The sequence below is a fragment of the Protopterus annectens genome, chromosome 10.part0 (assembly GCF_019279795.1).
Source record: "Protopterus annectens isolate FY-2018-M chromosome 10.part0, PAN1.0, whole genome shotgun sequence".
Lineage (NCBI taxonomy): Eukaryota > Metazoa > Chordata > Ceratodontiformes > Protopteridae > Protopterus > Protopterus annectens.
The window spans coordinates 1273659278-1273682463 of NC_056744.1; the positions used below are offsets into that span (position 1 = coordinate 1273659278).

A 23186-nucleotide genomic window follows, 5' to 3' on the forward strand; every position below is an offset into this window, starting at 1 on the left:
TTGCTGGGCTTAATGGTCAACCCTGCCCTCTGTAGTCTGCCCAACACCTCTGTGACATGTTGAAGGTGCTCTTGATAGGAATGGCTGTAGACAGCAATATAATCTAGGTAAGCAAGGGCAAAATCTCCTGCTCCTGCTAGGATTTGATCTGACAGCTTCTGGAAAGTCGCTTGAGCATTTTCCATCCCAAAGGGCATCTTTGTGAACTCATACAAGCCAAAAGGAGTCATACTGGGAGTCAAAAGCACCTGCCAATAACCCTTTGTAAGATCAATGGTGGTAAGATACTTAGCCCCACCAAACTGCTCTAGGGCTTCATCTGTCTTAGGCATGGGATACTCATCTGACTCTGTGTGGCTATTTAATTTCCTGTAGTCCACACAGAACATGGTGCTGCCATCCTTCTTTGGTACCAGCACCACTGGGGAGGCCCAGAGACTGTTGGACACCTGAATTACCCCTAGTTCCAACATTTCCTGTATCTCCTCTCTCAGAGTCTGTTTGACTATCTCAGGCACCCTATAAGTGAACTGCTTAGTAGGCCTTTGGGGTCCTGTATCCACATGGACCTACACCAGGTGGGTGCACTCTGGTTTTCCAGTGAAAATGTCCCAAAACTCCTGTAACACTGCTCATATCTCTCGAACCTGGGTAGGGGATAGCTGCTGGGACATTGCTAACCCTTCCACTGAGGTGTCAGTCCAAGCCTCACTGAGGAGATCAGTCACCAGAGCCCCCTCAGATTCCTCCTTCAATCCACTGCAAATACCCAGCACAAGGACCTCCCTGTCATCGTAAGGATTCATCATGTTAACATGGAACAGTTTGTGTCCCTACCTCTTTCCTAGCAGTTTTACTATGTAGTTAACATCACTGACCTTCCTTATCACTTTGTAGGGTCCCTCCCAAGCTGCCTGCAGCTTGTTGTGTCTGACAGAAGTGAGAACCATCACCTACTGCCCTACATCATACTCTATTTCGAGCATTCCTGTTATACCAGACCTTTTTCTGCTGTTGGGCTTCTGCCAGGTTCTCCTGGGCCAAGCCCATGAGTTCCATGAGCCTTGTCCTGAGGTTTAGGACATATGCCACAACAGACTCCTTGGTAGGATTCACACTCACCCTCCCACTCATCTCAAATTAAATCTAGAGGTCCCCTCACCCTATGCCCATACAACAACTCAAAGGGTGAAAAACCTGTGGATTCCTGGGGAACCTCTATGTAAGAAAACAACATATGGGGCAAATATTTGTCCGAATCCCTCTTAAACTGGTCTGCAGATGCCCATAGCATTGTCTTGAGTGTAGAGTTTAACCTATCAACAAGACCATTAGTCTGGGGATGGTAGAGGGTGGTCTGTAGGTGCTTCACCCCATAGTACTTCCACATACAAGTCAGCAGGTCTGACATGAAATTGGCACCTCTGTCAGTCAGTATTATTTTGGGAACTTACCCTGATGAAAATCTCTACTGCGGTGATGGTGCTGCAGTAGCGTTGTCGCCTCATAGCAAGACATTGTCCCGTTCGATTCTCAGCTAGTGCGTCTTCTGTGTGGAGGCATACGTGAATAGGGTGTGCCTTCGTTGAAGGTTGTGCGTCAGGGCTGGTAACCCGGTACGTAAAAATCCATTACCAATCATTAGCGGACCGGAGTTCCGCTGTGGCGACCCCTAACCGGGAAAAGCCGAAAGACACAAACAAAACCCTGCTGAAAATCTCTAACAAAGCATTTTCCACCTTTTCTGCCTCAATGGAGGACAGAACCACTGTCTCAGGACATCTGGTAGCATAATCTACTACCACTATGATATAATTTTTCCCTGTGAAACTTGGGGTAATCAGAGGCCCCACAATATCCATAGCTACCCTCTGAAATGGCTCTTCAATCACAGGCAAAGGCATCAAAGGAGGTTTCACCTTGTTTCCTGCCTTGACTATTTTTGGCACTGCTCACAGGTCCTGCAGTACCCTGTTACATCTCTGGAAATCCCAGGCCAACAGAAGTTCTGCATAATATGCCTCTTTGTACGTTTTATGCCCATATGACCTGCATAGGGAATATCATGGGCTATGGCTAGAAGTGCGAAACGACAGGCTCTAGGCACTACCAACTGGTGTATTCTCTCACCCTCTAGCCCTCCCTCATGGGTCCACACTCAATACAGTAACCCTTTGTCCCAGTATAGAGATTCCACCTTCCCTTGAGAATCAGGTGCCTGACTAGCTACCTCCCTCAGGCCTTGTAATGTAGGGCCTGAGAGCTGAGCCTGTCTCAGCTCTAACTTGGTAACCCTTCCCAGCTCCCCTTCCACAGGAAGTCCGGTATCCTCTGACAGTGGTGCCTCACTGTCAGCCTGGGTACTACTACTCACCTCTGCCCTTGCAGTCACTCTGCCCAAGGGAACATCAGTACCCCCAAGCAGCTGTGGCTCACCTTCGGTCTCACCACTACAGGGTAGTTCCCTCCCTGATGTAACCACCTCACCAGTCCTTCCTGCAAGTGTGCAGTTTGTCTGGGTCTCCCCCAGGCTACCAGACCCACATGCTTGTCTCCAAGCCTGCCTGCATGTAACTGCATGAACACATGGCACTGCATTATCAAAATCACTCCCTATTAGGACATCTGAGGGATATCCTCAAACACACCTACTTACTTGCTTACTTTTCCACCCTCCCAGTCAAGGTGAATCCTACCCAAAGCTATTTGGAATGGGGTCCCTCCTAAAGTTCTGACTGGAGTAGATGGCCCACGCAAGTGTTGCTCCTCTGTAACCATTGCAGGCTTCACAATGGTTAGGTCAGAGGCTGTGTCCCTCTTAGCCATGGTCTCTTTCCCATTCACTAACATAGGATATAACCTCTTGTGGTAGTTTGGTACCCTTGTTGCCTCGAGGCAACTTACTGTTGGCATTTTGTCATTCCCACTTACTGGCTCTCCCACCTTTAGTTCCCCATCTTGCCTCCGTGGACATCTGTATGCTACATGGCCCCACTGGTTGCATTTAAAACATTTAACCCTAGGCCCTAGACATGTACCTGGACTAGTGGCTTCCCCTGCTACTGGCAGACTCTGTTGGGACAGTCTGGGCTGCCCACCATGGGTTCCCTTAGACCAATGAGCAGCACTGGGTGTCCATTTCCTGTGTAGTGATACATTGCTTGCTAGGTATATGTCTCCTTTCTTCCTCAACTCATCTGCAGTAGAGCATTGTCTATCAGCTAATCAGATTCTCATGTCCTCAGGCAAAGTGCTAAGGGCTTGTTCCCTCACCAAAAGGTCTACCAGCCCTTCAAATGTGGTGACCTGACATCCACTCACCCACCTATGAAAATAAGTGCTTAGTTCAGCAACATATTCACACACACTTTCATATGCCTTGCATCTTATGCTCACGAAACTTTTTCCTATAAGCTTCAGGTGTTAACTTAAAAAATTCTCGCAAACAATTTTTTACAACATTATAATTTAAGCAGTCATTATCAGACAGTTTGGAAAGAACAGTTATAGCTTTACCATGGAGTAAAGGGGTCAGGAACTGTACTCAGAGCCCTTGGTCAACATTATACTGTTTACATACCCTCTCAAACATATGAATGAAATTATCAAAATTATCCCCCCTCTGTAAACTGTGGAAGAAATTTACTGACTTTTGTTGATTCTGGAGTTTGGTTACTTCCTTCCCCATTACCTCCATGACTCTGGCAAAGAGTCAGCATCTCCTTTTCATGTTGCCTCTGCCTGTCCTTCTCCTCAGCTTCCAGGCGTAGCAGTTTCTCATTTTCCTCTAGATCCCTCAGTCTCTCTCTGCTGCCTCTATTTCCAAATGCTTGGCCTCTAGCTCAAGTCTCTTTAACTCCAGACAGATTTTTAAGTCTTCTGTGGAAAGGCTGAGTTGTCTACTTTCTGAGAGTTCTACATCTCCACGGCCAGTCTGATCATCCTTTTGGTTGCTATTCTCTGATGCAGCTGTGACTAAAGCTGCAGTCATTTATTTATTTATTTTATTTATTGACATTTGTTAACTGGGTTGGTCCAGTTGGCCTGGGGCTCATTTTCAGTAGAGACCCAAGGGGAAAACCTCCAGATACAAGTAACAATATCACAGAAGCATCCCCAAAAAAATATCACAAAAATAGCTATGTTTACAATGATATAGTTTCAAGTAGTTATACATTGGAGACACATTATTACACAGTTTTGTTTAAGATGCAGAAGAAGAAAAAAAAATTCAGTACATAACATCAAATAAGTTTGATATGCCAAAAATCTACAGGTAACAGCTGGAAACTCCAGGTTTAGCAGTATTTACAAGAAGCAGGGGGTAGGGTAAAGAAAGTAAAGGGAGGTATTAGAGAGATAAGTAGAAAGAAATAAGATATATGCTTAGAGTGAGAAAGAGAGCATTAGAATATCAGGTAGGAGTTTGACATGGACAGAACCAGGTGTTTAGTAGGTACTTTTTAAGCTCATGTTTAAATTTGGCTTTATGAGGGATGCTTCTTATATTAAGGGGAAGGGTATTCCAGGAATGGGTGACAGAAAATTTATAGAGGGACTGGCCAATATTTTTAGCAGGTTTGTAGATGTCTAAAAGATGTTTATCAGATGTGTGAAGCTGACGTGTGGGGTTATAGGGTAATATGATGTTAGAAATGGAGGGACAGGAAGTGGGGTTGTAGAGTATGGAGTATGTAATGTGCAGTTGTGGCATAAGAAGTTGTTTTTGAAATTCAGGCCATAATAAAGACTTAAGGGCGAGACATTGGTGGGATTTATATTGTTGATTGGAGGCAAATCTAGCTATTTTGTGGTAGGTTTGTTCTAATTTAGAGAGGAGAGATGACTGAAGGTTTGTAAGGATTGGGGCTGCATACAGAAGGCAGGGTAAGAGAAGTGATGCAGCAAGAGAGGGTTTAGTGGAGGGAGAGAGAAGTTTGTGATTACGGGACAGAAGTCCAAATTTTTGGTTAGTTTTTTTAATGCACTGGTTGATGTGGATGTCAAATTTTAGTTCATCATCAATAGTTACACCAAGTAATTTAGTGAAGGGTTCAGGTGTGATGATAATATTGTTGAGAGAGGTAATTGAGAAGGAAGGTTTAAGGTGTAACATTGTTTTAGGCAGGAATTTTATTTATTTTTTTGTTAGCTTTCTGTCTGCTTTAGTCAGGTTGGTAGGCACCAGTCCTTTAGCCTGGCACATCTCAGCCAATTGGTTCCTTGTTAGCTTGCCATACTCCTCTGCTGACATGCTTGCCTGCTCCCCTGTCTAACTAGGCTAACAAAAAAATAAAACAATTGTGTTATGAACTCTGAATGTTAACTACGTGGCTGATTTAGAGTACAAGCACCTTCAGTGACCACTGTACACAAGCTACAGGAATTCAGTATCCACGCCACTACAAGCCAGTTAATATGTCATGTGGCTCTCTCACCAGTATCAACCAATTAATATGTGATGTGGCTATCCCACCACTACCAAACAATTAATATGTGACGTCCCTGCACTGACTCAGTAATCAAGGAGCCTCAATCCTCACCACTAGCATCAGCGAGGGAAGTGCACATTAGGAGGATGACTAGTACACACACAGTAAAGTACTATTTCCCTTAATAGCACACAGAGATCACAGTGAGTCTGGGGCTGGTTTCTCCCTCATTCTCCAGATCCTCAATAAGACTCCCCACTGGCACAGCTATAGGGTTAAGATCCCAGCTGAGTGGTCAAGCCAAAACCTCCAGCACCCTCTCTGTCCAGCCAGTGCTTTGTGTCCCTGCCCAAGACACATACACACTTCATAGGTAGGTACTAGGCTATCGGCCCAAGGGCCTACATAAGCCTAGCCAACAAGGTTCCCTGGCTTATGCCACCCAAGAAAGATATTTTCCTGTGCCACTGTCGATCAGAGACACAGAAGTGATCCCCGGGGTGTATTTCCTATTTCCCATCCACTCATCAAGATTTTTCTTGAAGAGTGCTAATGAAGAACTTTGCTTGACATAGATGGGTAGCCTGTTCCAGAGTATGGGAAGTCTCTGGGACAGGAATCTATCCCTCCAGCATGTCCTGTTTATTGTGGTGACAAGGGGTAGAGTGTGTAGCTCAGAGGGATTGGGATTTCTTTAGGTGTAGCACATCCAACAGCTCTGGGTTTGACATAGCTTTATATGTTAGGCAGAGATCACCTCAGAGTAGGCGATATGCTACTGAGTAAAGCTGGAGTTTTTTGAGGCGGTCAGTGTAGGGCATTTGTTTGAGGCCAGTAATCCTCTTTGTGAGGTACTTCTGTGGCCTTTCCAGCTGCTGCAGATGTCTTGTGAGGTACATTCCAAAAGGGGCATTGTACTCTATAATGGGTCTAATGAGTGTCGAGTAGAGGGGAACAATGACCTCTTTTTTCCTGGATGAGAACCCTTTTTATGATGAGATGTGCCATGTAGAAGGACTTCCTGACTACTGTGACGATGTGACTATCAAAGGAGAGACTACAGTCCACCTGGGTCCCAAGGTCTCTTATCACACATTCGGTGTTAAGTAGATTGCTGCCTATGTGGTAGTTCATGGGTACAGAGTTTTTACCAAAGGGGATGACACTGCACTTTTTGGCATTGAGCTTGAGGCCATGGCTCTGACACCAGGCATCTATCTCAGCGAGGCCCTTCTGTAGGATGTCCCCATCATTTGGTGACTTGACTATGGCTCCTAATTTGCAGTCATCTGTGAACTTCATTAGCCAGAGGCCTTCTGTGTTAGCCTGTACTTCAGAGAAGTAGATAGCAAACAGGAGAGATCCCAGGACGGAACCCTGTGGTACTCCACTTGTCACTGCTTTGAGGTCAGATTTGGAGTCTGCAACTTTTACAGTGTGGGATCATCAGTGAGCCAGTTGGCAACCCATCTTGTGACGTAGGGATTTATAACTAGTTTAGTGAGTTTAGCTATAATTCCAGAATGGGGGATGGTGTTGAAAGCCTTGGCGAGGTCAAGATAGGCTATGTGAACCATCTTACCCTCATCTACGGCTTTAGTGACTGCCTCAAATAAGTCAATCAGGTTCAGGAGGCATGATCTGCCTTTCACAAACCCGAACTGGGTGGGATCCAGAGTTTGGAGGTTACCAATGTCTTTGTTTATGAGTTCCATGATGATATGTTCCATGGCCTTGCAGACCAGGCTCGTCAGGCTAATAGGTCGATAGTTCCCGGATTTTGGATAGATAGATTGAAAAAATAGATTTTGATAAATCAAACTTTGAGATTTGATTTGTATACAAGCAAACAGACACTCCTGGGGAAGGCTGGCACAGGTTCGTTAGCTATGCCCCCTTCTGCCCAGACTATAAGGTAATACCAGCTGCCACCAAACACTCCTTATCAGCTACTATAAGGCCCTTCCCAAAAGGTGACCAATTCTACTGTGTAATGTTACTATTATTCAGATGGTAAGTGTGACCAAGACTAAGGCTGTTTAGGAGTGGCCTATACAGTGTCACCAAATACATGCAAGTACTGTAAGAGCTTAAATATCTCTAAACAAACCAGCCACAATTAAAAGGTTTAAATATATTTAATAAAAAATAATAAAAGCACAAGACAATACTCAATAACTTAATACAGTGACAACAGACCTCAGAATCACAGGAAATATTTTAAAACAACATTGCAGGACAGTCTCACATAAATACAGAAAACATCTAAACTAATCTTACTAAGCTCCTATCTATCTCTAAGAGAAATGGCTGCAATCTAATTATTGCTTACAGAGCAATACGCAGGCAGAAGTGCTGGGTAAATGTTTCTAGGTCCAAATACAAAATGCACAGATTCACTCTCTGAGACAGTTTTTAAATTACTATCAAACATTACTGGGTTATCTCAGATTACATCATCCTTTGTCACCTCTGCCTTCAGTTCCCAGGCTAACAGAAATGTAAGTATTTTTGATACAGAGGTGCTAAATTTGTATCTCTAAGTAGTTTGCCTAAAACTGGAAGTCATAAAACAGTTAAACACTTTTACATTTGTAACGTGTAATTATTTCTGTTTCCAGACAATAGAAAGGACTCCTAGCTGTAAACATTCTGTCTTCTAGCTGAGATAAACACCATCATAAAATTCTTTGCTTTGCTTGAGAGTTTGTAAGTTAACTCTGTATGTTCCAGCCTGTACCATCAAAACATACATTTTCATAAGCATATAGTTTATACACATTTCTGCTCTTTTCCAGCAGGGTACACTGTGGTTACATTCTTGAAGCTCAGTACAGAACATACAGTTCAACACACACGTCTGCACCAGTAGTTTAATATACACATAACACATAGTTTTCTTACATTTGTAAGACAATCATACGAATCATATTACTATTCATAAATAATATAGAACTATTTACAAAATTCCAGCTAGCTGGTTGGCAGCCCTCACAACATCCATAGAGAAATAAGTTGTTAGAGGAAAATATATAGGGAATTAATTGGGAAATGATACATTAATGAGTTGGGTTCAAGCCATGTAATGCATATTGACTATATTAAGTTTTTAAATAATAATTACTCTGTCTGTTAGCTTTCACAATTAACAACATTTGTGTAATTAAAAGTGGGATCTGTGATATTATGAAGGACAGGGCACCTTCCTCATGCCCAAACCATTACTGAGCTCAAGCTGAGCTGACTAAAAAGACAGGTTTGGGTGCCAAGCTCTTCAGAGCTTTTCTGCCACAAAGAATATGCTCCTCTGAGGCTTTTGAGGCTCGACAATTAACCTGTGCTGTTCATTCTCTGGGCAGATACATTCTCTTCAGTGAAAAAAACTTTTTATTTAAAAAAAATATTTGCTGATGACACTTTCCTATTCAGGAACATTATTTTAAAGCTAGGCATCTGTGTTTAAATGGACTGTCACTTAAACTGTATTGTACTTTTAAACAGGAGCACTATTTTTTCCTGTCAATTTAAAACTTAAAAGCGTTTTTTTTTTGTGCAGAAATTCTTTTTATTTGGAGCTGCCAAAGTACTTCCTATATTTTTCTGTGACTTTTGACTTATATTTTTACTAGCTCTTGCTGCATGTTATCCTCAGGAAAGAAGCACCATTTTTGGCTTGAACGAACTCTCAGCTTTATGGTCAGTCCTTCTTCCAGCCACAAAAAGAAAAAGTAAACAGCCTTTGCCACCACAGCAGGCTAACAATTTGCCTAATTGCAGGTGGTTGACTCTGCTGCAGCCATTAGTTGTACCTCAGACTACTCATCTTTCACCCCAGATCCCTCTGGTGTAGCACCAACAGCCACTACTGACCAGGGGTTAGCCATGTCCTCTGCAGCTGTTGGGATGCCCTCAGTAGGCAAGGGAGAGACCCACTGGTCCATCCTGGGAGAGGTAACAGGGAATGCTTCCCTGATTTGTCAGAATGTTGTGCCCATCCTTGGGGAAGTTGCTGTTGCCAGTAGTACCACTGTTGGCCCAATTTCCAGTCAAGAAAGAACATAAAACTAAATGTGTTTTCTCCCCCTCAAAATTACTTGGACAGGAGTAATTTACTGGGTCTGGCACAGGGTTTAAATCAAGCTATTGATCCATCTTAAAAAATAGTTTCTGGTAAAATAAAGAGGGGTAGCTCTTTTACTGAAGTGATTCAGGATTCTGATTCAGACTCTGAGAAGAGCTCAGTTTCTGATTCCCCCATGGGAGGTTTATCTTTCTCTGAGACTATTTCAAGAATCTCACAGTGTTCTCAGTGTCCCTCAGAAAATACTATGAACTGTTACAGAAGGAATTTCCAGAATCTTCACCTGTTCCAGCAGTTCTGTCAACTTTGGAGGATGTGTATGTTACTCCCTCCAATTTCCTGATAATCAGCCAGCTGCCCGTAAAAAGGCAGACAGGATATATAAAGTTTCTCAGTCATTTAAGTCTGATAGGATGTATAAAGTCACTCAGTAATTTAAGTTTTTATATACTCTTCTCTAACCTGACCCAGCAGAAATAGCTTTAGTTAATCCTACTTCTGCTGAATATTTAGTTAATTGCAATCCTCTTCTTTCTGATAAGGATGGAAAGATTACTGACAAGTATGAAAAAAAAGTGTATGCGTCTGTGACTTTGATTTTCAGAATTTTGAATTGTCAGAAGACCTGGAAGGTATATGCCTTTTCTTTTCCAAGATTCCAAGGTATCAACCCTTATATCATTAGATGGGTTGTTAACTGGCTCACTGATAGAACCCAGATAGTCAAAATAGGGGAATCCACCTCCAACAGCAGACCTGTAACCATTGGTGTTACACAGGGATCAGTCCTAGGACCTCTACTCTTTGAAATCTATTTCCAAAGTACAAGCTAAAACTAAAGGTCTGTGTTTGACAGAGTTTCCTGATGACAGCAAACTGGGAGCAGTCATAGAATCTCGTAATGATGTCAACATCCTGCAAGAGGGTCTTACACAAAAAAATGGTTGGTACCAAAGTCATGACATTAAATTCAATGCAAAAAAAGTATTATCATCCCTTTTGGTAAGAGTGATGTTCCTGCTAACTGCCCCATCAATAACAACACCCTATGTATGCACTCAGTGGTGAGAGACCTGGGCACACAGGTTGACAGCAACCTTACCTTTAATCACCATGTCTCCACGGTGGTAAGAAGAGCATTCTATATTGTTCATCTCATAAGTAAGGGCACTGCCTCCAGAATAAAAAGAAGTTATAACCTCCCTGTACTCTTCCCTCATCAGGCCAATAACTGAGTACAATCACCCTTTTGGTATATGCCTTTCCAAGCACCTGCAGAAATTGGAGAGACCACAAAGGTTCCTCACAAGGAAAATTCACGGTCTTCAGCATCTCTCCTATGAAGATCATCTGAAGTCAATGTCACTTCATTCTTTTTCATACAGACTACTCAAAGGTGATCTCTGCCTTGCATATAGGGCAATCTTTAACCCTGATTTATTGGAAATGCTGCATATCTGCAAGTTAAATGACACACGGATTACTCTCTCTAAAGGCCCTAACCTGGTATGTGAAATTAATAGAATCTGCTGAAGGGACAGATTTGTCTCCCAGAGGTTACCATACCTTTGGAACAGACTCCCACTTCATGTTAAGCAGAGCACCTTATTGGCCCTCTTCAAACACAGTCTGAACGATTGGATGGGTAACCATAAATTCTCCCCGGGGTTCCACCTGTGTCCCTTTTGGACAGGGCAATAGGTGCTGATCGTGAAAATAAAGGTCAAACTTGGCTAGGCTTGTAAGGGGCCGAGGGCCATTAGCCTAGAAACCTCCTCTGATCCTATGATCCTGTGGTGACTTCCTTCTGGCCCAGACAACAGTGGTTCTCCCTCCTTTTTGACTTAGCTAGGGGTAATCCCTGCAAGCTTCCTCGCAGACTGGATGAACTCACACAAGATCAGGGGTGTTTGATATACCACAACACCAATCAACTGCAATTTACGGCCTGGATAATAGGGTCTTAATTCTCTTTAGGCAACTGTTTACTAAGGATGTGCAGTCAGTACCAATGGAAGCAAGAAAGCCAGTTACTATAAAATCATATATTTGCAAATGGAAAAGGTTTTCTAGTAGGTGCCAAAATAACCAAACACACATTAAGGGCTAGTTTTTACAATATTTCTGTGAATTGCTATCCTGTGGCCTTTCTTACCATACTTCTCAAGCTCTTAGTGCAAAATTCTGGAAAAAGCCTGACAGAATGGGAGGGCAAAATAGGGACATATTTTTAAATAGTGCTCTTATAAACTTAGAAACGCGATTCAAAGGCAGTGCCTCAATATTCCCAGGTTAACCAGCTGAGCAGGAGAGGACACTAGCAACTGATCCTCGACATGCTAGAAGGAATAGACAAAAAACTTTAAAAAGATTCCGGGGGACGTGGGTGACCGAGAAATGGGGGGTTGCCTTTTGGGGGTACTATCTATGACAAGAGTGCCGTATCAAGGTAATAAGTACTGTAGGAGCAAGTGCTACATTTAACAGATAGAGAATAGTCTACTTGGAGTCAAGTAGAGATGATCTTTTTAATTATAGGATAAGCTGATTAGATCAGTAGTATAGTTCGAGGAAGGTAGTTTTAAGGGAAAATTTGAAGAGTGGACTTTAGGTAGCCCGAATAGTTTAAACCTGCTTAACCGGAGCTGCCCTAGTGTGCAACAGTGGCAACTCCGCGCTAAATCGCGCTTATTCGTGCTAAAGCGTGCTTTATAGCAGGGGGCTGGAAAAGACAGGAAATGACCCAAAATGGCCAATAAACTACAAGTTACTGCCTTAAACCACTCCTCTGAGGACAAATGAAGGAGTTATGGAAATGACCACTAGTGGCCAATAAAACTACAGTTTCAAGTCAGGTAACCACCTCTCCGGGGGGCAGGGAAGCTGCTCAATGTTAGTCACTGCCACTGATGAACACAGAGACCCTCCTTCAGCCCAAGCAAAAATGGCCTCACAGAAACTTTCAAACAGTTCAGGAACAGCAAGCCTGTAACTGAACTTTTTTAACTCTCAGAAAAGTGGGAAAAAAAGCAAGATTTTTTTTTTGTTTTTGTTTTTTACAGAGATAGCAGAGGTTCACAAGTAATATCAAGTTATAACAGTGCAGTGAATGACCCCACACAAGAGTGCTAGGTCAAGGACAGAAAATATGCAAGTTTTAAGAAAAAAACGATTTAAAATTAAGTGCAAACAGGAAATTCAGCAAACAGCTTTTGGTTGTGCTCTAAATACAGCTACTAATACAGAAATCAAGTTTAACAAGCCAGAAAATGCTAAAGCTAGGCAGCTATGCAGAAAAACTTAGCAAATAAACAGAGAAAAAATACTTAAAATCTCAAAAGTGGCTCCCTTCTTCTCTCAGCGATTTTTCCTCTTGGAGGGTGCTTCACCAACAGCCAACAAGCCTGAAAAGACGCTCAAACCACGAGGCAACTAGGTTTTAAGAGAGGAAGATGAAGGAGTTATGGAAATGACTCCTAGTGGCCAATAAAACTACAGTTTCAAGTCAGTAACCACCTCTCCGGGGGGCACGGAAGCTGCTCAATGTTAGACACTGCCACAGATGAAGACAGAGACCCTCGCTCAGCCCAAGCAAAAATGGCCACACAGAAACTTTCAAACAGTTCAGGAACAGCAAGCCTGTAACTGAACTTTTTTAACTCTCAGAAAAGTGGGAAAAAAGCAAGATTTTTTGTTTTTGTTTTTTACAGAGATAGCAGAGGTTCACAAGTAATATCAAGTTATAACAGTGCAGTAAATGACCCCACACAAGAGTGCTAGGTCAAGGACAGAAAATATGCAAGTTTTAAGAAAAAAACGATTTAAAATTAAGTGCAAACAGGAAATTCAGCAAACAGCTTTTGGTTGTGCTCTAAATACAGCTACTAATACAGAAATCAAGTTTAACAAGCCAGAAAATGCTCAAGCTAGGCAGCTATGCAGAAAAACTTAGCAAATAAACAGAGAAAAATACTTAAAATCTCAAAAGTGGCTCCTTCTTCTCTCAGCGTTTTTCCTCTTGGAGGGTGCTTCACCAACAGCCAACAAGCCTGAAAAGACGCTCAAACCACGAGGCAACTAGGTTTTAAGAGAGGAAGATGAAGGAGTTATGGAAATGACCCCTAGTGGCCAATAAAACTACAGTTTCAAGTCAGTAACCACCTCTCCGGGGGGCAGGGAAGCTGCTCAATGTTAGTCACTGCCACTGATGAACACAGAGACCCTCCTTCAGCCCAAGCAAAAATGGCCTCACAGAAACTTTCAAACAGTTCAGGAACAGCAAGCCTGTAACTGAACTTTTTAACTCTCAGAAAAGTGGGAAAAAGCAAGATTTTTTTTTTGTTTTTACAGAGATAGCAGAGGTTCACAAGTAATATCAAGTTATAACAGTGCAGTAAATGACCTCACACAAGAGTGCTAGGTCAAGGACAGAAAATATGCAAGTTTTAAGAAAAAAACGATTTAAAATTAAGTGCAAACAGGAAATTCAGCAAACAGCTTTTGGTTGTGCTCTAAATACAGCTACTAATACAGAAATCAAGTTTAACAAGCCAGAAAATGCTCAAGCTAGGCAGCTATGCAGAAAAACTTAGCAAATAAACAGAGAAAAATACTTAAAATCTCAAAAGTGGCTCCCTTCTTCTCTCAGCGTTTTTTCCTCTTGGAGGGTGCTTCACCAACAGCCAACAAGCCTGAAAGACGCTCAAACCACGAGGCAACTAGGTTTTAAGAGAGGAAGATGAAGGAGTTATGGAAATGACCCCTAGTGGCCAATAAAACTACAGTTTCAAGTCAGTAACCACCTCTCCGGGGGGCAGGGAAGCTGCTCAATGTTAGTCACTGCCACTGATGAACACAGAGACCCTCCTTCAGCCCAAGCAAAAATGGCCTCACAGAAACTTTCAAACAGTTCAGGAACAGTCACTGCTTTGAGGTCAGATTTGGAGTCTGCAACTTTTACAGTGTGGGATCATCAGTGAGCCAGTTGGCAACCCATCTTGTGACGTAGGGATTTATAACTAGTTTAGTGAGTTTAGCTATAATTCCAGAATGGGGGATGGTGTTGAAAGCCTTGGCGAGGTCAAGATAGGCTATGTGAACAATCTTACCCTCATCTGCGGCTTTAGTGACTGCCTCAAAGAAGTCAATCAGGTTCAGGAGGCATGATCTGCCTTTCACAAACCCGAACTGGGTGGGATCCAGAGTTTGGAGGTTACCAATGTCTTTGTTTATGAGTTCCATGATGATATGTTCCATGGCCTTGCAGACCAGGCTTGTCAGGCTAATAGGTCGATAGTTCCCGGATTTTGGATAGATAGATTGAAAAAATAGATTTTGATAAATCAAACTTTGAGATTTGATTTGTATACAAGCAAACAGACACTCCTGGGGAAGGCTGGCACAGGTTCGTTAGCTATGCCCCCTTCTGCCCAGACTATAAGGTAGTACCAGCTGCCACCAAACACTCCTTATCAGCTACTATAAGGCCCTTCCCAAAAGGTGACCAATTCTACTGTGTAATGTTACTATTATTCAGATGGTAAGTGTGACCAAGACTAAGGCTGTTTAGGAGTGGCCTATACAGTGTCACCAAATACATGCAAGTACTGTAAGAGCTTAAATATCTCTAAACAAACCAGCCACAATTAAAAGGTTTAAATATATTTAATAAAAAATAATAAAAGCACAAGACAATACTCAATAACTTAATACAGTGACAACAGACCTCAGAATCACAGGAAATATTTTAAAACAACATTGCAGGACAGTCTCACATAAATACAGAAAACATCTAAACTAATCTTACTAAGTTCCTATCTATCTCTAAGAGAAATGGCTGCAATCTAATTATTGCTTACAGAGCAATACGCAGGCAGAAGTGCTGGGTAAATGTTTCTAGGTCCAAATACAAAATGCACAGATTCACTCTCTGAGACAGTTTTTAAATTACTATCAAACATTACTGGGTTATCTCAGATTACATCATCCTTTGTCACCTCTGCCTTCAGTTCCCAGGCTAACAGAAATGTAAGTATTTTTGATACAGAGGTGCTAAATTTTTATCTCTCAGTAGTTTGCCTAAAACTGGAAGTCGTAAAACAGTTAAACACTTTTACATTTGTAACGTGTAATTATTTCTGTTTCCAGACAATAGAAAGGACTCCTAGCTGTAAACATTCTGTCTTCTAGCTGAGATAAACACCATCATAAAATTCTTTGCTTTGCTTGAGAGTTTGTAAGTTAACTCTGTATGTTCCAGCCTGTACCATCAAAACATACATTTTCATAAGCATATAGTTTATACACATTTCTGCTCTTTTCCAGCAGGGTACACTGTGGTTACATTCTTGAAGCTCAGTACAGAACATACAGTTCAACACACACGTCTGCACCAGTAGTTTAATATACACATAACACACAGTTTTCTTATATTTGTAAGACAATCATACGAATCATATTACTATTCATAAATAATATAGAACTATTTACAAAATTCCAGCTAGCTGGGCTGGCAGCCCTCACAACATCCATAGAGAAATAAGTTGTTAGAGGAAAATATATAGGGAATTAATTGGGAAATGATACATTAATGAGTTGGGTTCAAGCCATGTAATGCATATTGACTATATTAAGTTTTTAAATAATAATTACTCTGTCTGTTAGCTTTCACAATTAACAACATTTGTGTAATTAAAAGTGGGATCTGTGATATTATGAAGGACAGGGCACCTTCCTCATGCCCAAACCATTACTGAGCTCAAGCTGAGCTGACTAAAAAGACAGGCTTGGGTGCCAAGCTCTTCAGAGCTTTTCTGCCACAAAGAATATGCTCCTCTGAGGCTTTTGAGGCTCGACAATTAACCTGTGTTGTTCGTTCTCTGGGTAGATACATTCTCTTCAGTGAAAAAAACTTTTTATTTAAAAAAAATATTTGCTGATGACACTTTCCTATTCAGAAACATTATTTTAAAGCTAGTCATCTGTGTTTAAATGGACTGTCACTGAAACTGTATTGTACTTTTAAACAGGAGCACTATTTTTTCCTGTCAATTTAAAACTTAAAAGCGTTTTTTTTTTTGTGCAGAAATTCTTTTTATTTGGAGCTGCCAAAGTACTTCCTATATTTTTCTGTGACTTTTGACTTATATTTTTACTAGCTCTTGCTGCATGTTATCCTCAGGAAAGAAGCACCATTTTTGGCTTGAACGAACTCTCAGCTTTATGGTCAGTCCTTCTTCCAGCCACAAAAAGAAAAAGTAAACAGCCTTTGCCACCACAGCAGGCTAACAATTTGCCTAAATTGCAGGTGGTTGACTCTGCTGCAGCCATTAGTTGTACCTCAGACTACTCATCTTTCACCCCAGATCCCTCTGGTGTAGCACCAACAGCCACTACTGACTAGGGGTTAGCCATGTCCTCTGCAGCTGTTGGGATGCCCTCAGTAGGCAAGGGAGAGACCCACTGGTCCATCCTGGGAGAGGTAACAGGGAATGCTTCCCTGATTTGTCAGAATGTTGTGCCCATCCTTGGGGAAGTTGCTGTTGCCAGTAGTACCACTGTTGGCCCAATTTCCAGTCAAGAAAGAACAGAAAACTAAATGTGTCTTCTCCCCCTCAAAATTACTTGGACAGGAGTAATTTACTGGGTCTGGCACAGGGTTTAAATCAAGCTATTGATCCATCTTAAAAAATAGTTTCTGGTAAAATAAAGAGGGGTAGCTCTTTTACTGAAGTGATTCAGGATTCTGATTCAGACTCTGAGAAGAGCTCAGTTTCTGATTCCCCCATGGGAGGTTTATCTTTCTCTGAGACTATTTCAAGAATCTCACAGTGTTCTCAGTGTCCCTCAGAAAATACTATGAACTGTTACAGAAGGAATTTCCAGAATCTTCACCTGTTCCAGCAGTTCTGTCAACTTTGGAGGATGTGTATGTTACTCCCTCCAATTTTCCTGATAATCAGCCAGCTGCCCGTAAAAAGGCAGACAGGATATATAAAGTTTCTCAGTCATTTAAGTCTGATAGGATGTATAAAGTCACTCAGTAATTTAAGTTTTTATATACTCTTCTCTAACCTGACCCAGCAGAAATAGCTTTAGTTAATCCTACTTCTGCTGAATATTTAGTTAATTGCAATCCTCTTCTTTCTGATAAGGATGGAAAGATTACTGACAAGTATGAAAAAAAAGTGTATGCGTCTGTGACTTTGATTTTCAGAATTTTGAATTGTCAGAAGACCTGGAAGGCATATGCCTTTTCTTTTCCAAGATTCCAAGGTATCAACCCTTATATCATTAGATGGGTTGTTAACTGGCTCACTGATAGAACCCAGATAGTCAAAATAGGGGAATCCACCTCCAACAGCAGACCTGTAACCATTGGTGTTACACCGGGATCAGTCCTAGGACCTCTACTGTTTGAAATCTATTTCCAAAGTACAAGCTAAAACTAAAGGTCTGTGGTTGACAGAGTTTCCTGATGACAGCAAACTGGGAGCAGTCATAGAATCTCCTAACGATGTCAACATCCTGCAAGAGGGTCTTACACAAAAAAATGGTTGGTACCAAAGTCATGGCATTAAATTCAATGCAAAAAAAGTATTATCATCCCTTTTGGTAAGAGTGATGTTCCTGCTAACTGCCCCATCAATAACAACACCCTATGTATGCACTCAGTGGTGAGAGACCTGGGCACACAGGTTGACAGCAACCTTACCTTTAATCACCATGTCTCCATGGTGGTAAGAAGAGCATTCTACATTGTTCATCTCATAAGTAAGGGCACTGCCTCCAGAATAAAAAGAAGTTATAACCTCCCTGTACTCTTCCCTCATCAGGCCAATAACTGAGTACAATCACCCTTTTGGTATATGCCTTTCCAAGCACCTGCAGAAATTGGAGAGACCACAAAGGTTCCTCACAAGGAAAATTCATGGTCTTCAGCATCTCTCCTATGAAGATCATCTGAAGTCAATGTCACTTCATTCTTTTTCATACAGACTACTCAAAGGTGATCTCTGCCTTGCATATAGGGCAATCTTTAACCCTGATTTATTGGAAATGCTGCATATCTGCAAGTTAAATGACACACGGGTTACTCTCTCTAAAGGCCCTAACCTGGTATGTGAAATTAATAGAATCTGCTGAAGGGACATATTTGTCTCCCAGAGGTTACCATACCTTTGGAACAGACTCCCACTTCATGTCAAGCAGAGCACCTTATTGGCCCTCTTCAAACGCAGTCTGAACGATTGGATGGGTAACCATAAATTCACCCCGGGGTTCCACCTGTGTCCCTTTTGGACAGGGCAATAGGTGCTGATCGTGAAAATAAAGGTCAAACTTGGCTAGGCTTGTAAGGGCCCAAGGGCCATTAGCCTAGAAACCTCCTCTGATCCTATGATCCTGTGGTGACTTCCTTCTGGCCCAGACAACAGTGGTTCTCCCTCCTTTTTGACTTAGCTAGGGGTAATCCCTGCAAGCTTCCTCGCAGACTGGATGAACTCACACAAGATCAGGGGTGTTTGATATACCACAACACCAATCAACTGCAATTTACGGCCTGGATAATAGGGTCTTAATTCCCTTTAGGCAACTGTTTACTAAGAATGTGCAGTCAATACCAATGGAAGCAAGAAAGCCAGTTACTATAAAATCGTATATTTGCAAATGGAAAAGGTTTTCTAGTAGGTGCCAAAATAACCAAACACACATTAAGGGCTAGTTTTTACAATATTTCTGTGAATTGCTATCCTGTGGCCTTTCTTACCATACTTCTCAAGCTCTTAGTGCAAAATTCTGGAAAAAGCCTGACAGAATGGGAGGGCAAAATAGGGACATATTTTTAAATAGTGCTCTTATAAACTTAGAAAGTTGCTGGAATAACAGGATTTGTCTTAGCGTGCATTTTTCTGAAGGATTTGAAGTCTAAAAAATAAATGCTTATCATTATTTAGTGACTTCAGTCCTTAGATTATCCCAGTGATTTGCCAGAAAATCACAAATTTTATGAGGAACAGACCAAAAATATGAGGCAAAAATCTCGACATTTGGCACAACTTCAGACAGTTGAGAGGTATGTTTCTTACTCTTCCATCAAGGTTCATTTAGCAGCCATTTCAGCATGTCTGCCCATGGATTCTCCTCTTTCAAGGCATTTTCATGTTACAGTGTTTTTGAAGGGGTTTGCGTAAGAGGTCTCCTTGAAAATCAGTGGCCACTCCTTGGGATCTTAATTTTGTGTTAGAGAAACTAACACTTGCTCTAGTTGAACCAGCTGACCTGGCTGGGTTGAGATTTTTAACATGGAAAACAGTTTTGCTGATTGCTCAGACCTCTGCATGAAGGGTATCTGAGTTGAAACTTCTATGGTGAGTCAACCCTAGCTCATTTTCTACGGGCACAAGGTTTCTTTGAGCAGTAATTCTTCTTTTATGCCTAAAGTGGTATCTGAGTTAACATTAAGCCAAACCATCCATCCCCCCATTTTCCTTTCTGAACCTAAAAATGAAGAACAAAGCATACTTTATACCTTGGATGTCCACAGACAACTTGGGTACTATCATGACAGAACAAAATCTTTTGTTACTTCCGATCAGTTGTTCATTATTTGTGAAGGTATGAAGAAGTGACAATCTTTATCAAAGCAAGCGATTTTCAAGTGGTTGTCTAAGGCAAGGTTATACTTACCACGACCAAACTATTCCAGGCATGGTTAAGGCCCACTCTACCAGGGCCTTGGCTTCATCTGTGGTTTTCCGGAAAGAGTTGGATTCTACTGGTACTTGGTTGTCTCTTCAGACCTTTACAAAAAATGATAAGCTTCACTCATTCTCTAGGTCTAGATCAGGTTTTGCTAAGACCATTCTCCAGGGGCTTCAAAGCTCTTATCCTTCCACCTCCTAAAATTTGTAAGCTATGGTAAATTACACGTATAGCTTAGATTACTAGTGCAGTGATCAGTATGAAGAACGTAGTACAGTTGTGTAAGTAAATTTACCATAACAGTAGCTATTCAAATGATCAGTGCTGCAGTAGCCACTTTGTCCCTCCATCCTTTGTTTCTTGTGGTATTATTGCCAGGATGCAGGCATTTATTTTATGTTGTTCTTAGCATTGTCCTTTCAGGGGTCAGCCTCCCTCTCTCTGTTGGCATGAAAGCTATGAATGGCTTGGTGCCCAAATCTGTCTCTTTAGTCAGCTAAGCTCAAGTTAATTAGTGATTTTGGCACAAAGAAGGCATCATGAAGCTTTGGAAGCTGAATGGCTGTTATATCCTTGCAGGATATAAACCCATATAGCCTTGGCTACTGCAGCAGTGATCATTCAAACACTTACTGTTATGGTAAACTTATTTACAGAACTGTAGTTAAAAAACGGACTTTGTCCTGGAATGCCACAAATTATGCCACAGTTGTAGGAACATTTACATACAGTTATTCTCATTAGACCTAAATTTGACAAGAGGCTAGTATCAATTCTGGACACAGTATTATTCTTTGAGGATTTCCATTGAAGCAGATGGCATAAGAAGCCTGTGACCTTAATTTAGTCAGCCACTTCTGAACAAATGGACAGGATATCCTCAATAAGTTCTGAGAATTCATAGAAAAAGTAGTTAGAGAGGCAGTATTGATCATATGCCATCCCAAACCCAAAATAAACAGATACTGATCACACTTGTGTAAAGAATCGTCTTACTTAGGATTATGTTTGGCATTTTACTATGGAACCAAATAAGGAGTGTCCCTGGACAGGTGTCTCAGAGTTTGGTGTTGTAAGAACATTGTGAAAGTGGGGTAAGTCCTTGCACCTCTCTGTGCCTTCTGAGCTGCTGGCCTTGTTACTGTGTTACTGTAGATTCAGAGCACTTGATTTTAAGACAGTTATAACCAGCAAAGAGCAAGACTAGTTCAGATTTAGTTTCATTGAGTTAGTTATATATTATTTTGTTTTATTTTACATTTGTTTACCGGGAAATTCCGACTGGACAAACAGTCCTTTTTCAGTGGAGACCTGGGGGGAAAAAGCTCCACATCATTACAACATAGAGAATATACATTGATACGAGTCAAATTGTAAAAATATGTACATAGATATAAATCAAAACAAAGCATATTTTACACGGAATAGTTTCAAAACCTATTGTTTATAGAATTAATTCAAAGCAAATTGTACAAAGTTACAAATGCAAGACAATGGTTAACAGAGAGAACAAGCATGGCTACATTCCATAATTCCTTATTTACAAACTTTTAACAAAGACACTACAGTGACACATGTTATATGCTAGAAAAGCAACATGACGAGATGAACAACAGTTTAAGGGCCACAAAATCAGATGAGGGATACTATTAATATTTCAAAGCTTAACAGAGGGAAATAATAGTTCACTTGTCTACCAAAAGTTCTTAACATAGGCTATACCATGTAAATAGGGTCTACTTCACCCTGTCGAAGGCCGACAATATCGAAGCTGATATTGTCAGCACCAAAATGTCGAAAGCGAAAGTCATTGTGCGTGTAAATGGAAATCTGCATAAGGGGAGATTTCCATTTACTGCAATGTAGTGCAATCTCAGAGTTGGTATATTTAAGTAGTGGGGGGTGCAGGGGGGATTGCCCCCCTGCATAGAGCAGTTTGTGTTGTGTTTGGGTGTTTTTTTTTTTTTTGTGTGTGTGTGTGTGTGTGTGTGTTCGGGGGTTTCGGCATTTTCGTGTCGATTATTACGCTGTCGACAGTTTGAGTTTTTGACAGCGTAATATAAACGCTGTAAATCCTGAGTGTAGGGATTAGCAAAATAAACTAGAAAGATTTGAAAAGAAAAAACGTTTTGGAATAGTAATAGGCATAGATAGGATAGAGTAGGAAATACGCTAGAGAAGTCTGATAGATAGAGGGGAGAGGCAGATGAAAGAAGTAGTGTATCCTAACCAAGGGCTAGTGCATGAGTATAGCCACATATTGGATAAGTGGGTTTTGAGTAATTTATTAAAGTGTGAGAGTTAGTAGTAGAGCTTATATTTAGGTGAAGTGTGTTCCAGATTTCTGCTCTGATTGTAGTTATGATAGAAGTTGGGGATGTAATGACTGGCTGATATTTTAAGTCCACTCATTGCTAGTTATCCACAGTACAGCCACACTTGTCTTTAGGGTAACCACTATAAGGTGCTGGAAGGTGGCTTGGGTCCCTTTTCTTTCTAGTCCTCTATTCTTTTTTTCCTTTTTGCTTTTGTTGTCTCTTAAACTAGGTATACTTGTTAGAGAGACTTAGTAACTCATGCTGCTGCTTCACCCATGCCTCTGAAATCGCTTTCATCATTTTTTCTCATTCTGAGACTTTCAGTCAAGCTCCATAAAAAAAAAAAAAAAAAAAAAAAGTCCAAGACACTTATGGTAATTTCACTCTGTCTGAGACGTTTCTGCTGCCATCATGAACAGCCCTTCAAAACATGACAGTGTGCCCTCCAGTCACTTTATGCCTGGTGTAACTTGATGGCAGGATTAGGATCTCCTTGTACAAATGAATTTCAGGTCACTAAAACATTTTCTTATATGTGTGTGTGTCTACTGAATACATACTCATCTCAAACTGTGAAATGTAAAAAAAAGAATGCCTCAAACTCCTATCACAATCAGGAAACTGTCTGGGTTACATATTCACCAAGTTGTAAGA

General features: G+C 41.3%; 1 protein-coding gene across 1 annotated transcript in view; it reads left to right on the forward strand.

Annotated features, from left to right (window-relative positions):
- Positions 1–23186, forward strand: part of LOC122814267 (oxysterol-binding protein-related protein 8-like) — a 716151-nt gene that overhangs the window by 617532 nt on the left and 75433 nt on the right. The gene's annotated exons all lie outside the window — the stretch shown is intronic.